We start from the raw sequence: 15328 nt of genomic DNA, 5'->3' as shown, positions 1-15328 counted from the left end.
CCCCAGGGAGGCTGAGTTGAGGGACTAGGTGGGTAGCTGGGCTTGGGGAGGCCTGCAGAGCTATGGGGGCTGGGCCCATGGAGGCCACTGGGGGGACTGGGACCCCGGGAGCCAGTGGGGGGGCTGGGCCCATGGGGGCTGGTGGGGGGCCCGGTGTGGGCTGGGGGTCGGCTGAGCTGGGGGCTGGTGGGGGGCCCGGTGCGGGCTGGGGGTCGGCTGAGCTGGGGGCTGGTGGGGGGCCCGGTGCGGGCTGGGGGTCGGCTGAGCTGGGGGCTGGTAGGGGGCCCGGTGCGGGCTGGGGGGTCGGCTGAGCTGACGGGCCCGGTGGACGGGTTGCTCCGCCTGAGTCGGCCGGGCTGCGTGTGCCGTGGCTCGTGTCCGGAGCTGGCTCTGCGTGTCGGGAATTGAGCAATGTCTGTGGCTTTGCCTAAGTGCTCTTGGGCCCTCAAGTGTCCCGCAGAACAAAGGTGTGACTTGTGCTTCGGAAGCTGGAGGCTGGCAGAGTGGAGGCCGCCGCCCAAGGCCCTGCGGTCACCCCCGCCCCCGGTGTGGGCACAGGTGGCCTCTCTCCACGGCCGCCCACAGCCGCACGCTGGGCCGGCCATGCTCGGTGGACCCGGACCTCCCGCCAAGCAGGGGGCCCAGGCGATGTCGCCGCAGCGGCCCTCAGCCCAGCCAGAGGTGTCTCCGCAGAGCGAAGGGGAGGGGTGCCCACAGAGGGCAGGGCCAGGGTCACGACCTCACGGCGGCAGGTGCGGCGGGGGCGGCAGCAGGCCCCAGTGCAGCCGGCAGGGCTCGCCCTCCACTCCTGGGAGAACCTGCTCCGGACCCGGCCACGTCACCCGCCCTCGGCTCTCCCCGGCCCACGCTGGGACCCACACCGACCTGTTCCTGCCACACGCTGCTCCCGGTGGCCGGCGGTCAGCAGCTGCTGCTGTCGGGGCTGCCAGCCCCGCCGTGGCACCCCGCCCGCCCAGGCAGCCGGACGAACGGGTCCGGGGCGCGACGCCCCCTGCCTTTGGAGCAGTGACTCAGAAGGGCAGGGAGAGCGGGTGGGGACAGTGTCCCGTGAACAACACCCTGATTCTTTGGACACCAGGAGGGTGGGCCTCAGCCCCCCGGAGGCCAAGGGCGAGGCCTCCGCCTCAGGTCCTGGAGGGACCCCATGCCGGGCAGGGGGAGCTGTGAGTGCAGGCGCCCCCACCGCGAGTGACCGGGGTGTCCCCCGCATGTCCCTGCGGGAAGCGTGGCTCTGGAGACAGACGGACCGCCCAGCCCCCACCCCGGCCTGGGCCTCGGCCTCCTGTCCATGAGTGGGGACGTGGCACAGACTCCGTCACGACGGGGCGAGCACAGAGTGACCCATGACCTCTCCGGCCCCTCTGAGCGCCTCGGCAGCCACGGCACAGGAAGCCAAGGGCCTTCGCGTCCTTGGGCCACTGGCTGGGCCCGCAGAGGGCGGAAGAGGCCAGGGCAGGGTTTGGGCATGCGTGGGCTCTGGGGGCATTGTTCCACTGGTGGAGGTGGAGCCCCCCACCCGGAAGCCCTTGGGCAGGGGCCCCCAGCACGCAGGGCGGCTCCCGCTGGCATGGCAGGAGCTGAGGGCACAGGCTGGACAGGCTGGTCCGGGTGACGGGAAGGGGCCTTGGGTGTCGGGGGAGGGGCCCTGTGTCACAGGGGTGCAGTGGGGGCACTGGCTGGTAGGGGGCACCCCCGCTGGCCCCAGGCCCTCACTCACTGAGTTTCCGGGATGGGGCCCCTGCCCAGGGGTGTCTCTCTAAGCGGGGCTGGGGCCTCCCGGGGTCCCTGTCCACGTGGGCCGGGTCCTGGGGGTCTCCTGTCAGGGGTGTCAGTTAGAGGGGGCTCTGCGCCCCCACCTAGAGTCCTGTCTGCGGGACTCGGGGTGCCTGGCCTACCCCTGCCAGGACGAGGTATCCATGGGATGTCCCTGTGGGCCAGGCGCCCGCTTCAGGCTCTGGGGACGCTGAGGGAGCAGGCCCGGGCCCTGCCCGCCGGGTCGGGTCGATGGGCAGCGGTGCGGCAGGTCGGGGTGGCAGGTCAGGAGGGGTGGTCGGGAGGGAAGATGCGTACCCCGACCGTTAGGAGCAAGCCTGCAGGCCGAGACAGGCGCGTCGCGGTGACCGACAGGGGACGGGGTGCAGCGGGAGCTGCCCTGTGAGGGGCATTGCCAAGAGCAGCCGGCGGGGTCCAGCAGAGACAGGGCGCGGGGGAGGCGCGGGACCAGGCACGTGGGGCCCCCCCTGCCCCCCGCCCGAGTGTGGCCGGGAAGGAGAGTGGCAGCTCGTGGTGCATGGAGCTGTGTCCCCAGCGAGAGACCCGCAGGGGAAGACAGACTCAGGCAGAGGAGGTCACCGAGGGGACTGCAGGTCCCTGGGCGCCTGGCACGGGGCGGGGGAGCGCCGGCTCCGGCCCTGCTGGGGGCCAGGTCCTGTGACCTCTGAGCACATGACGGGGGCCCTGGCAGTGGTCAGCAGGCTTAGCCAGCAACTTCCTTCCTCATCTGGAGGCGGCTTCTGCTGCCTGTCATGTGAGACTGGCCCCGGCTCCTGGCCCCCTGCACGTCCTCCCTGGGCGAGGGGCCCCTCGTGGCCCTGTGCACACAGGCTACAGCGGTCATTCTTGCCTGCACCCCCGGGGTTCCCTGCCATGCGGGGTCCACCTCGGCCCAGCCATGTGCCACCGGGAGCCGCTTCTCCACGCGGCTGGCTGGGGTGGGGCTGAACGGCAGGTTCCCTGGGGGCACCGGGGGCTGGTGGATTCCAGTGGGAGGGAGGTGGGCTGGGGACGAGCAGAGGACACAGGGTCAGGAGACCAGCGTGGGGTCAGGCGTGAGGTCCCAGCGGCAGATCCGGGAGAGGACGCAGGAGGGGTGACGGTCGGGAGAGCCCCCCAACACGGTGTGGTCGACTTCACCTCAGACCCTTTCCCGCCTGGTTCTGTCTCATGCCCCGGCCTCAGGGGAGACACCCAGACTCCCGTGAAGCAGCTCACCTACGGCCACACGCAGCACCCTCGCCCCGATCCTGCCTTGCAGAAGCCGCTGTCCCTGTCGGGGTGACAGGCAGGGTCCCCCTTACTGTACTCCCTCTGCAGCCTGGCGGAGGCCCGGATGGGCAGGTGGCTGGAGTGCCCACTCTGAGCTTCTCCCGGGCAGGGTGTCCATCTGGCCAGAACGTCCCTGCCCCGCAAAGGGCTCACATCTGGGCTGGGGGAGACCCCTCCCCAGCTCCCAGGCCCCTGCTGCGGAGGCAGCTGCACCCTGGAGTCCACCACCCACCAGGGAGGAAGCGAGCAGTCAGTGGAGTGGGCATGTGCCCGCCCGGCTCGGTCCCTTCCTGCCACCAGTCTCCATGTCCTTGTCCTGGATTGAGCGGTGCCACTTCCGTGAGGGCCAAGTCACATGTCAGCCCGACCGGCCACAGGGCCCCACGTGGCCGAGCGTTACCCCGGGCATGCCCGCGAGGGAGTTGGAGCAGACGCCCCCCGGGGGGGTGGGCCACGTCCCACCCTGGCCTGGGTGCTGAGCACGGACGTTAGTCCCCTCTGGCCGTCAGACGGAGCTGCACCGTCCGTCATCCTGGGCTCCGGCTGCTGACCACATGTGGGACCCGTCGGCCCTGGAAGCACGCGAATCAGTTCCTTACAAGACTGACGGATAGATGGATGGATAGAAACATAGATGGTAGACAGACAGATGATAGATAGATGATAGATCTTAGGTAAACGAGAGAGATGGACGGATGATGGATGATGGATGGATGAGGGATGATGGATGATGGATGATGGATGATGGATGATGGATGATGGATGGATGATGGATGATGGATGGATGGATGGATGGTGGATGATGGATGATGGATGATGGATGACGGATGATGGATGATGGATGATGGATGATGGATGACGGATGATGGATGATGGATGATGGGTGACGGATGACGGATGATGGATGATGGATGGATGGATGACAGGTAAATAGGTAGGTAGGTGACAGATGATAGATAGATGATAGATTTAGGTAAACGAGAGAGATCGACGGATGGATGGATGATGGATGATGGATGGATGACAGGTAAATAAGTGGGTAGGTGACAGATGATAGATAAATGACAGACAATTGATAGATAAATGTGGGTGATAGCTAGATGGTGACGGAGAGATGACAGCCCCCTTAGAGACGAGAGCCCTGGCTGACACAGCGTCCTGACCCCCAGTCCCGGACTGTGTGGCCTCCTGGGGCAAAGGGACTTCGCAGACGTAACTGAGTGAAGGACCTTGTGGTGGAGTCTCCTGGGTCTTGTCCTCCCCATGGGGCCACCCTGCTGACTCCTCCCTAAAGGAGGGAGGCCGGGGGTCGGAGCCAGAGAGAGGTGGGAAGACGCTGCTGCCCCCCGAGCGGGGTCCCCAGGGCCTCCTGCACGAGCCTCGGTCCCCGTCCGTTGGGCTCTAGCTCTGGCCCCCGAGCAGAGCGAGCGAGGGTGACTCTGCTGTTTTAGGCCGGTGGGCGGAATCGCGCTCGCTCGGCCGCAGCAGGAAAGTGAAACAGTCCCTCCCGGGCGGCTGGGGCTTTCCCTGCCGTCCCAGGGGTCCCGGGGCGGGAGGCTCTGTCTCCCAGCGGGGCCCCGGCCCGCCACCTCGCCCTCGCAAGCCCCAGAGACGGCAGCGCGCCTGGTGCGCCCCGCGGGTCCGAGCCCGGAGGAGGCCAGTGCGGGCGTCCACCTGTCCGCCCTGGAGAGAGGCCACACTGCCACTGCTTCGGCAGGGGTGGGGGGCCGGGTGGGGCTGTGGAGCAGCAGAGTGGGGCGCTGGCCGTGGGCTCCTGCCCCCCGGGGTCAGCTGGGCGCCCTGCCCCGACCCCGATGGACCCACGGATTTTGTTTCGTCACTCTAACGCCGCTCAGGGAGCAAGTCTCCCTCCAGAGTCTGTTCAGAGAAGCAGGGTGTTCGTCTCCCAGGCCGCCCGTCAGAAACCCACAGATGGGTGGCCTGGATGACAGACGCTGTCCCCGGTCCCGCAGGCTGGAGTGCCCGACCCGGCCGTGGGCGGGTGGGCCCCCCGAGGCCCCTCTCCCTGCCGCGTGGACGGCGCCTCCTCCTGTGTCCCCACATGGCCGTCCCTCTGTGCATGTCCATGTCCCCATCTCCTCCTGTGAGGACACAGTTGCAGTGGACTAGGGCCCACCCTGGTGACTCCATCTTCACATATGGTCACATTTTGGGATCCTGAGGGGTCAGAACTCCAGCATAGGGATTTGGGGGACACAACCAGCCATTGCGGGCGGTATCCGTCCGCCCTCCCCCGTCCCACTCGCAGGCCCCCAGCTTCTTCGGCTCACCTGCCTGTCCCTAACCGCGACCTGGCGTCTCCGAGCCACCGAGCCAGCTGTTCGGGTCTCAGACACCTGCCGACACCTCACTTTCTCCCCAGTGTCTCCTCAGACACCACTCGGTCCCAGCTCCTCTCCCCGGCCCGCCCTGGGCCGACATACTCCTGCCCTGCACCCCAAAGCCCCCGACTCCTCTGCTCACTGCAGCCTGCGGGGTCTTGTGATGGTTTCAGGTCCCCTCCCCATCCTCTGGATACCCCACTGATCCCCAGTGTCCCGGGAAATAGTCAAGATCCTTCTTGTCCACCCCACAGGACAACCCTGCTGACCCCAGCGGCCCTGGTGCCCCGAGTGCACCGTCAGAGATGGGGGGGACCTTGGGTGGGTTTGGCCGGTCCAGTGCAGGTACTGGGGCGTCCGGTAGGGGCTAAGGCATCTGGTAGGGCTGTGGGTATCTTTTATTTATTTTTATTATTTGTTATTATTTATGCCTACGACACCTGGTCTTCCTAGGTGGTCTCCCATCCAAGTACTAACTAGGCCCGACCTGCTTAGCTTCCGAGATCAGACATTGGGCTTGTTCGGGGTTCCGTGGCCATCGACCATGGACTGTGGCTCCACTGGGGCGCGAACCCAGGACCTTCTGCGTGTAAGGCAGACGTGCTCATCACTGTACTATGGGACTGCGGGCTGCGGGAGGCTTTCAGAGACAGGTCTCAGGGTGTTTGAGAGGTGTGGGGACCCCCCCCTGCTCAGCGCCCCAGCCTCTGCTCCAGCCTTTCCTCTCGGGCCCCACTGCGGTTTAATTTGCATTTCCCCAGGGGCAGACGTGCGAACCGGTGTGGCTTTTCATGCGCGTCTCGACCGCTGTGCGTGACGTGTTCGTTCAGACCTTCCCCCCGTTTCTTTACCGGGGTGTTCGTCTCATTACTGAGCACAAACTGTTCTCTATATAATTCTACATCTGACGCTTCTGGGTTTTGTTTTTGTTTTTGTTTTGTTTTTGCAAAAAAATAGATGTTTTGCAAATATTTTCTCCCAGTCTGTGGCTTGTCTTTTCATTCTTTTGACTGTGTCTTTCAAAGAGAAGTTTAAAAGTTTTTTTTTGATGAAGTCAAATTTATTGATTTTTTTTTTATAGTTTTTTCCCCAAACGTTGTATTTCGTGCATCTTTACAGTTTTCTTTCTCCCGTTAGGTCTATGATGCGTCTTGAATTGATTTCTCTTGCCATGTGAGGTGCAGGTTGGTGTCCACACTCACGGCCCCCCAGTGCTCCAACACCCCGTCTAACAGACGGTCCTTTCTCCGCCACACACCCTGACCATTTGGTTGGCAAACGTGGGCCGCACGCGCGCGCACCCGTTTCTGGACACGGTGCTGACCCCTCTGTCCCCTCGTGGCCTCGGTCGTGGCTCCTGCTGCTCGCCCTTTTCCTGATTCCCGTGTGTCAGGTTCTCTGCATTGCCAGGTACGTTTTTGAATCAGCTTGTCCATTTCTATAACGAAATTTCTCTCCGCGTTTAGGTTAGGACGGGGCTGAGTCTGCAGGTCACTTTAGGAAGAACGAGTGTCCTCGCGCCGTTGGTCTTTCCTGCCCAAAACACCGCGTTTCCCCCATCTGTTTGGGGTCTCACTTTCTGTGACATTTGATGGTTTTTGGAGTATAGGTCTTGGACATCTTTTGTCAAATTTACCTCCAATAGTCCCTGTGTTTTGCCATTTTTACACTTTGACCTCCAGCTGTCCTTTACTGATGTACAGAGACACCACTGATTTTGGGGGGTCGACCTTTGTCCTGGGAGCCTGCCCTGTGCACGGTGACCGTGTCCCGTAACTCTGTGGCGGACTGTGTGGGATTTCTGCACGGATGACCGTGCCTTCCTCAGGGGAAGCCAGTTCTGTCCCTTTGGAGTCTGGACGCATTGTTTTCAGCCCTCCGATCGCACAGGCCCAAAGGTGCAGGGCGGCGTGGACGGCGGTGAGAGGCGGCACGCTCACCTGCGACAGGTGTTTGGTGCCTCAGCCCCGAATTACTATGATTTGCTCTTCACACGTTTGCTCGGATCCACCACCGAGGACGTCTGGTTCTAGAGTTTTCTTGGATGGACGGTTTCGTTAAAAAAGAAAAGCCACAAAAAAGGTGTCCCCTGCAATGAAGGCCCAGGAAGCCAAACCTGGACCAGGTCCAGCCCTGACGGACGAGTCCGAGGCCGCGGACGAGCCCCAGGCGCGGGACGAGCACAGGAGGCGCGCCCTCGACGACTCGGAGACACTGGCGGCCGAGGGAAGCACACCCGCTAGGCAAAGTCAGCACCTGGCCTCGCTCCCAGTCCCCTCCAAGAAGGGAAATGCGGGTGCGGACACCACTGGCCACCGACCAGACAAGCCGACGCCGGAGCAAACCCTTCACACGCACGCGGGTGCGGGGAAGAGGGCCCTGGCGGGAATGTCGACGGCGACGGCCTCCGATCAGGTTCGCCGAACTCGGGTGCGAGTGACCTGCGGCGCGGCGGCCACCATCCGGGGGTTTTGTCCCGCAGACGGTGCGCTGGCTCCTGTGCGCGGGCGCGGACGCGCTCGCTCCTGTGCGCAGACGCGCTGGCTCCTGCACGCAGACGCAGACGCGCTCGCTCCTGCGCGCGGACGCAGATGTGCTCGCTCCTGCGCGCGGACGCAGATGTGCTCGCTCCTGTGCGCAGACGCGCTCGCTCCTGTGCGCGGACGTGCTCGCTCCTGTGCGCAGACGCAGATGTGCTCGCTCCTGTGCGCAGACGCGCTCGCTCCTGTGCGCAGACGCGCTCGCTCCTGTGCGCAGACGCAGATGCGCTCGCTCCTGCGCCCGGACGCGCTCGCTCCTGCGCGCGGACGCAGACGCGCTCGCTCCTGTGCGCAGACGCGCTCGCTCCTGCGCGCGGACGCAGATGTGCTCGCTCCTGTGCGCAGACGCGCTCGCTCCTGCACGCAGACGCGCTCGCTCCTGTGCGCGGACGTGCTCGCTCCTGTGCGCGGACGTGCTCGCTCCTGTGCGCAGACGCAGATGCGCTCGCTCCTGCGCCCGGACGCGCTCGCTCCTGCGCGCGGACGCAGATGTGCTCGCTCCTGTGCGCAGACGCGCTCGCTCCTGCACGCAGACGCGCTCGCTCCTGTGCGCGGACGCAGACGCGCTCGCTCCTGCGCGCGGCCAGGTGCAGGAAGTATCGTGGCTGCAGCTCGGGCGACGACAGCAAGGTCGGTGAGACCCAACCATGAACACCCCCGCCCCCCCCCGCCCGGACCTCCGCCCAAACCCAGAAGCGCTGGGGCTTCGGGGCACAGACAAGGCCCCAAGACTAAGGACAGGTGCTAAGGTTAAGGCTCGGCCCGGGACGAGTGGCCCCGACGAAGCGAGACAGAGCCTCTGCAGCCCCGAATGACTCCCTGTAAGAAAACGGCCCGCTGGGACCCGGGGACAAGGCCACGCTCACTTTGACAAAGGGAAGGAATAGACTTTTCCTAAAGGCCACTCGGAAGATGAGCTGGACAATCCCAACATCCCTGTGACTAATAAAGAACTAACTGCAGTTACCCCCAACCCTGGAGCAAGCCCCAGGCCCAGAGGGGGGTCTATCCCGAACGTGCCAAGAAGGGTCCATGCTGATTTTATACAAGCTCTTCCAGAAAACAGAAGCCAGAACCCACCCACCCCACCCCCCCGGAATGCACCAAAGACTGGATAGGCAAGTCCCAAAAGTGTCAGAAGGGTTTAGGCTTCAGTGCTCCCTATCTGAGCCCGAAGGAAACGAGAAATCAACGTTCGAGATCTCCAGAGGGGCGCCCAAGTAGTTGGCAAAACAAGATGCCACAGGGGAAATTAGAGGACGTTTGAGACAGACGGGAACGCCTCACGCAGACAGTAAGACACAGTCTGTGCCGAGCCCGGCGGGCGGGGGGGGGGGGGGCGTCTGGGACGGTTACGTCAGTATCAGAGACGGGCCGAGTACCTGCGTTCCCGCATAGCAACGCCGAAGGCAAAGGACAAACGAAACCGAGCCGAGCAGAGCGAAGAGGAGGAGCAGGAACTATGGTCAAGTGACAAGCAGAAAAGTAACGCAGAATAACTAACCAACGGCTAAACCTCCAGCCACCTACTCACGGAAAGGAGACGAGAAAGAGCACAGTTTACCCACAGCCGGAACCGAAGGGGGGACGCTGGGGGACCGCCTGGCTAGGCTGTCACACGTCTCGGTCGGATGCTTCTCCAAGGACGCTGGCAGAGCGGGCGGCCTCAGGGGACCGAGCTGGTGGCCCCGCGGGGCAGAAGCCAGGCCGGCCCAAGAGCACAGGCGTGTCTCTCTCCGGGGGACCACGGCAGGGTGGGTTTGCCGCAGCCCCTCATAACGTATCAGGGTCCCCAGCGGGGACATGAGCCCACTGGATCCACGACACTGTGGCAGGGTACCCTGTTGGCTGGGATGAGGGCGAAATTAGCGGAGGGAGGACTTGCCATGCTCAGGGCCTGCGAGTCTGCGCCGTGAAGATGTCAGCTCCCCTCACGGTCGTCTGTAGAGACAACACCATCCCGACCAAAATACCAGCAGGGCCAGGACCTGTGCAGGAAGCCAGAGAAGCCAGAGACGCAGAGCCATTTACAGAAGCCCAAAGCGGGAGTCATCACCTCTAGAGTCGCGTGAGGCTGCAGCCGCAGAGACCTGGAGGGCCAGGCAGCAGGCCGGGCACCTGGGTCTGCGGGCTGGACCGGCAAATCCTGAAATAGCCCCGCACGAGCACGGGCCACTGAGTTTTGACAAAGACACGGAGTGGCTCGCTGGAAGAAGGAGCGTGTTTTCGAGAAATGGCGCTGGGCTAACCAGATGTCACCTTCAAACACAGCACGGAAGCAGCTTCAATCTACAACCCAGGCTTGTCCTCAAATCAGAGACCTCCCCGGGAAGTGTAGCACCATCAAACTCGTGAGAGAAACAGGGGAGCGCGTGGAGACCCCGTCGGGCGGCGTTCCGAGGCGCAACTGGAAAAGCGCAGCACTGTGCCCACGCGGACGGCCAAACGGGAACCGCGAAGGCGTGAGCGAGCCCGCGAGCCCGCGAGGACGTGCAGCAGCCGGGGATGCAGGGTGGCCCGGCCAGGCCCGTGAGCGGCCGGGCGGCCCCGTATCCCACGGGCTGTGTCCTCATGGAGACGGGGTACCCAGCTGTCACCCAGCGAGGTGCTCGGGGCCACGCGACAGCCCGCATTCACAGGGAGCCTGCTCGTCCATGTTCAGAGCGGCATTATTCACAGCCGCCAAATCCTGGTGTCCTTCGAGGCGGGAACGGACCGACATGCTGCGGCAGGGCCATGCCGTGGAATCGCGTGGAACACACCGCCGGCCCACGTGGCCCCGCGGACGGACCCGAGAGGCACCATGCCGGGCGGGAGGAGCCAGACTCGCCGTCCGTCCAGGGGACGTGCTGGAAGTGACACTTAGGGACCGAAAACAGGGGTGACGGGTTCGAGGGTTGACCACAAAAAGGAAGCGGGCGGCAGGACTGTTCTGCATTCTGATTTCGGCGGTGGCCGTATGACTCTCGATATCGGTCACAAGTCTCAGAGAGCTGCGCACGAAAAAAGTGAACTTCGCTGCATGTGAAATCATGGCTGCCGTGGAAGTGCGACGCGTGTGACTCGCAGCGTTTACTGTTCGTTTCTCAGCGGCCTCAAATTCTGAATCTCTCTCTCCTACCTCACGGGTCATCCACAGGGATTTCTACTTTTTTTTTTTAAGTGCCTACCAATTACTTTGTCGTTTCAGTTAAGGTTCGTTCCGTTTCCCTGGATGTTGCCGGCCGACCGACTCCCCGGTCTCCCCGGCGCTCCATCATTCCCTTCTGCCGAGAGCGTCTTTCTTGCCGCGCTGACTCGCCAGCCATGCGTTCGGGTTGGTGCGATTCCACACGCGGGTGACACACCTTCATGTCTTCCCACGTCCCGAGGGACCTCCCGGCCGGGAGCCGTTTCCGCGCCCAGGGGTCCTCGCACGCGCGTTGGAGATGCCGTCGCCGGTTCTGCCTCTGCGGAGAGCCCTGCTCGGGGTGTCGCGGCCACTCCAGGTCGGGCGACCCGGCAACCGCGCCCCGAGATTCGGCGAGCGTCGCGTTCTGGGCTCGCGTTCTGGGCTCGCGGGGTCTGGGCTCGCGGGGGCGAGCGTCGCATTCTGGGCTTCGTGGGGCCGGGCCGGGGCCGTGCTGTGTGCGCCTGTTCATGCGGCCGCCTCCGCCAGTCTTCGTCCCCCACACGCACGCTCGTACACGGATGTCCGTGTGCAGGTGTGCGCGTGCGTGTGCACGAGCACGTAGGTGTGAAACGGGCGACATGTGGCATATCCTGGTGCCCACGAGCCGCGCTCTCAGCAGAGCCGCTGTTTTCCAGGGCGGCCGCACCTGCGAATACGTTCCAGACTTTTAAATGACTGCCTGCCTGCCAGGTGTGTCCCAACACCTTACCGCACCTGTAATTTGCATTTCCGCACCCGCCAGGGAGCTCCCTGCCCTGTATTTATGGGCACTCGGCGGTGCCGTTCTGCGAGGTGCCTGCTGGGGCCACTTGCGGGTGTCCAGTTGAGTCACCCGCCGTTTCCTCGTTGATTGTTGCGAGCCCTTTGGTTCCGGGGACCGGTCCTTTTCAGTCACACGTGCAGCTTTTGGGCTGGCTGCTTTTTCACGGTTTATGGGGCTTTGTATTGTCCACTTTCTTGAGACTTAGTTAAGTGAAATCAGTTGAAGTGCGTAACACGATTCGTTTTTGATGGCGTCAGCTGAGAAGCCGCCCCCATTTCTCCCCCGGGTGCCCCCTTGTCCCCCTGCAGCCCCCACAGCCCCCGCGTCCGCTCCAGGTGGCCGTGACCCGACTCCTCGCGGTTATGAAGGCGCCGTGTTCGCCCTGCAAGCCCAGCGCGCTGACCCCCACCCACTTCCTTCCCCGAAGCCGGTGTCCGCGGGAGGCGTCCTTGTCCGGCGCGCATCTCGGCGACTTGCTGGCGTTGGTGGCCGAGGGCGGATGCGGTGAGGTTTGTTTGTCCAGCTCGGCGGGTGGCTTCCGGCCGCTCCTGGTGGCTGCCAGTCCCGAGTCGAGCTGGACGCTTGGCGGGAGGCCTCCGAGGACACGTTTCCGTGTCTCTTCCGTAAACTCCTAACGCAGAGCAGCCGCCACGCGAACTGCGTCAGAAACCGCAAGGCCGCCTCCCGGCCCGCGCGGGCCTCTGACTTGTCTGTCTGTGTACGGGCTCGTTTTCGCCGGGCGAGCGCCAGCTCGGATTCCCGGAGCGCCCGTGTGAAGCGTCCTGGGCTCACCGCTCCCAAGCCGCCCGGATCTCCCCTTGCCCGGTCACTCGTGTGTGCTGGGCACGGTCTGAGCCGCAAGCACTTGGACTTGAGAACTCGCCGCGCCCACGACCGCGGCCACGAACGGCCCCGCCGTGTCTTCTCGCCCCGCTGCATGGTCCGCGTCCCCCTCCCGCCCGGCCTGCCGCGTTCTCCGTCAGCGGGGGGGGGGGGGGGGGGGGGGGGGGAGGGGGCGGGGGAGGGTCGTCCGTGTGTCCTCTCTGTGGCGTCCTCGCTCCCGGGGACGCCGGTCGCCCTCATGCTGGCCGCACGGGACGTCCAAGCGGCTCGTCTGCGGTCTCGCCTCTCTGCGACCTTCGGACGAGGTCAGCGCCCTTGGCCGGTCCTCGGGCTTCTGGCCCCCGCGGCCCCTCATTGCCTCGCTGTGACTCGCGCCCCCCGGCACCTGCCCTTCGGGTCGCTCTGCCTCTGGGTCCCAGGACTCCCGCTTGGGCCCTCGCGGGGTTCGTCTCCCCGAGTTCCCCTTCGGGGCCGCTCGCCGTCGCTGTGCGTGGCTCTCGGTCTCTGACCGTGTTTCTGGCGGCGGCTCCCAGCCTGCCGACCCTGACGCCCGCGCCGTCGGGAGGCCGTCTCAATGACTCGCTGTTTTCGCTGCCGACGGGGCGCACACTTTGATTTTTTCGTGTGTCCCATCGTTCCCGCTGTGTTGGTGACTGCCCGAGGACACACGCGGCCGGGTTCTGGCGTGGCCTGTCCCTGGGGCTCTTGCTCCAGAAGGCGTTTTCGGGGCTGGGCGCGTCCTTCGAGTTCCCGTGGCCTCGTTCTGCGCTCTGTTGCGACAGACGTGGCTTTTACCACGTTCCTCTGTCGCAGAGGAGCTTCCTCTCCACACCGTCCCCTCCGTGGCCCTGCTCTGGGGACGGGGCCGTCACACCATCTCCAGGAAGAACCAGGCAGGAAGTACGCCCGGCCTTGCAGCCACGCGGTCTCCGGCAGAACCACGTAGACGGACAGGCACGTCTGTGTCCCTGTGACACTGTGTTTACGGCACAGGCGTCCGGCCCACAGGCTCCGGCCGGCCCTGACCCCGGCACGTCACGGACCCCGAGCTCCCCGTGCACCCACAGCGACTGCTCTCCATAAGCCTCACACAGCATCTTCCTCCACAGACCCGGCCGGTCCTCAGCGATGGATTTTAGGGGTGCCCCATGCCAACCCCAGAGGGACCCTGCCCTCCAGACCCCAGTCAGCCCGGCAGCCCCGACTCTGACGTCGGCCTCCTCAGCTCGGCAGGACCGCCTTGGCCTGCTCGGGGTCACCCTCTCTGCTCAGGGGTGGGGTGGCCGTCTGGGGCGACCTCGAGGTCCACCCCACAGCTGTCCCCTCCCTCCAGGTTGGGGTCTTGCTTGGACCTCTGCCGTCTAGTGCCTGGAAACCACTGTGTGCTCTTAAAAAATTCTGCTCATGTCTTTATCAAAAAAAAAAAATGTCGATATTTTCACTTTACTTTTTTATTTATTTGTTTTTTTGAAATAAAGACCGTGGGGGGGTCCAGCGGGCAGCGTGACGGGTGGAGCACGCGCCTGGAGAAGCGGTTTCCGCCGTCGGGCTGGTTCCCACGGCCCCTCACACGCACGGCGCGGGCCGGACGCCCCCTCGAGTCCGACGCGCCGTCCCGAGCACGGCCATCGAGCCCGCGCAGCAGGCATCTGGCTTACGCGCCCCGCGTGACTGTCCCCGGGCGCACGCTCCGCCCTTTGCCCTGCACCTCCTGCCCCCACGCCCCACCCCCAGCCCCGGGACCACCACTCCAGCCCGTTCCCGTGACTCCAGGGCTCTCAGACCCCGCACAGATAACACGGTGAGGCATCCGTGTCCCTCTGCCCGACTCGCCTCGCCGGTCCGTCCGCGCGGCTGCGGGGGGCGGCGCCGCCTCCTCCGACGCTGAGCGCCAGTCCCTGGGGTGCCGGCCGGCGCCGTCCTTCCCCGTCCGTGTGTGGGCGGGCGCGTGCGTTGTCCCCAGGCCCGGTCCCCCGCGAGCGAGGCCGCAGCGGACACGGGGCGCCAGCGAACCCCTGTTCCGATCCCGCCTTCATTTCCGTCCGTGGTTCTGACTGGCATCTCCCCGCTGCCCGGAGCTGTGGGCATCTTTCCACTTCCTGTCGGCCGTCTGGGGACCTCCTGTGAGAATCATCTGTTTCGGTCCATTCCCCATATATTAATCACGTTGCTCGTTTTCCTCCTATTGAGGATTTGCCTTTTTAAGTTTTCATTTTATTTATCTATCTATCTATTTATTATTATCATTTATGTTTACAGCACCTGGTCTTCCTAGGCGGTCTCCCATCCAAGTACTAACCAGGCCCGACCCCGTCGGCGTCCGAGATCAGACGCTGGGCCTGTTCGGGGCGGCTCCCTGGGGCGCGAACCCCGGACCTCCACGTGTGAAGCAGACGCGCTCGCCGCTGCACTGTGGAGCCGCGTCCCTTTCTAATTTTTCTCGGAGGATATTTTCAGCGAGGACAGAATCCTAGGTCGGCAGATGTCGTTTACCGTCCTGCACCCCGCTCTCCTCTGGGGTCACGATTTCCGTCGCGACGTCGGCTGGCGGTCCGGCCGGCCTTTGCGCCTTGGCCTCTGCTGCGCCTCCCCGGCCGGGGGT

This window comes from Rousettus aegyptiacus, unplaced genomic scaffold (genome assembly GCF_014176215.1).
Source record: "Rousettus aegyptiacus isolate mRouAeg1 unplaced genomic scaffold, mRouAeg1.p scaffold_m13_p_5, whole genome shotgun sequence".
NCBI lineage: Eukaryota > Metazoa > Chordata > Mammalia > Chiroptera > Pteropodidae > Rousettus > Rousettus aegyptiacus.
Note: the sequence above shows the minus strand (reverse complement) of the source record.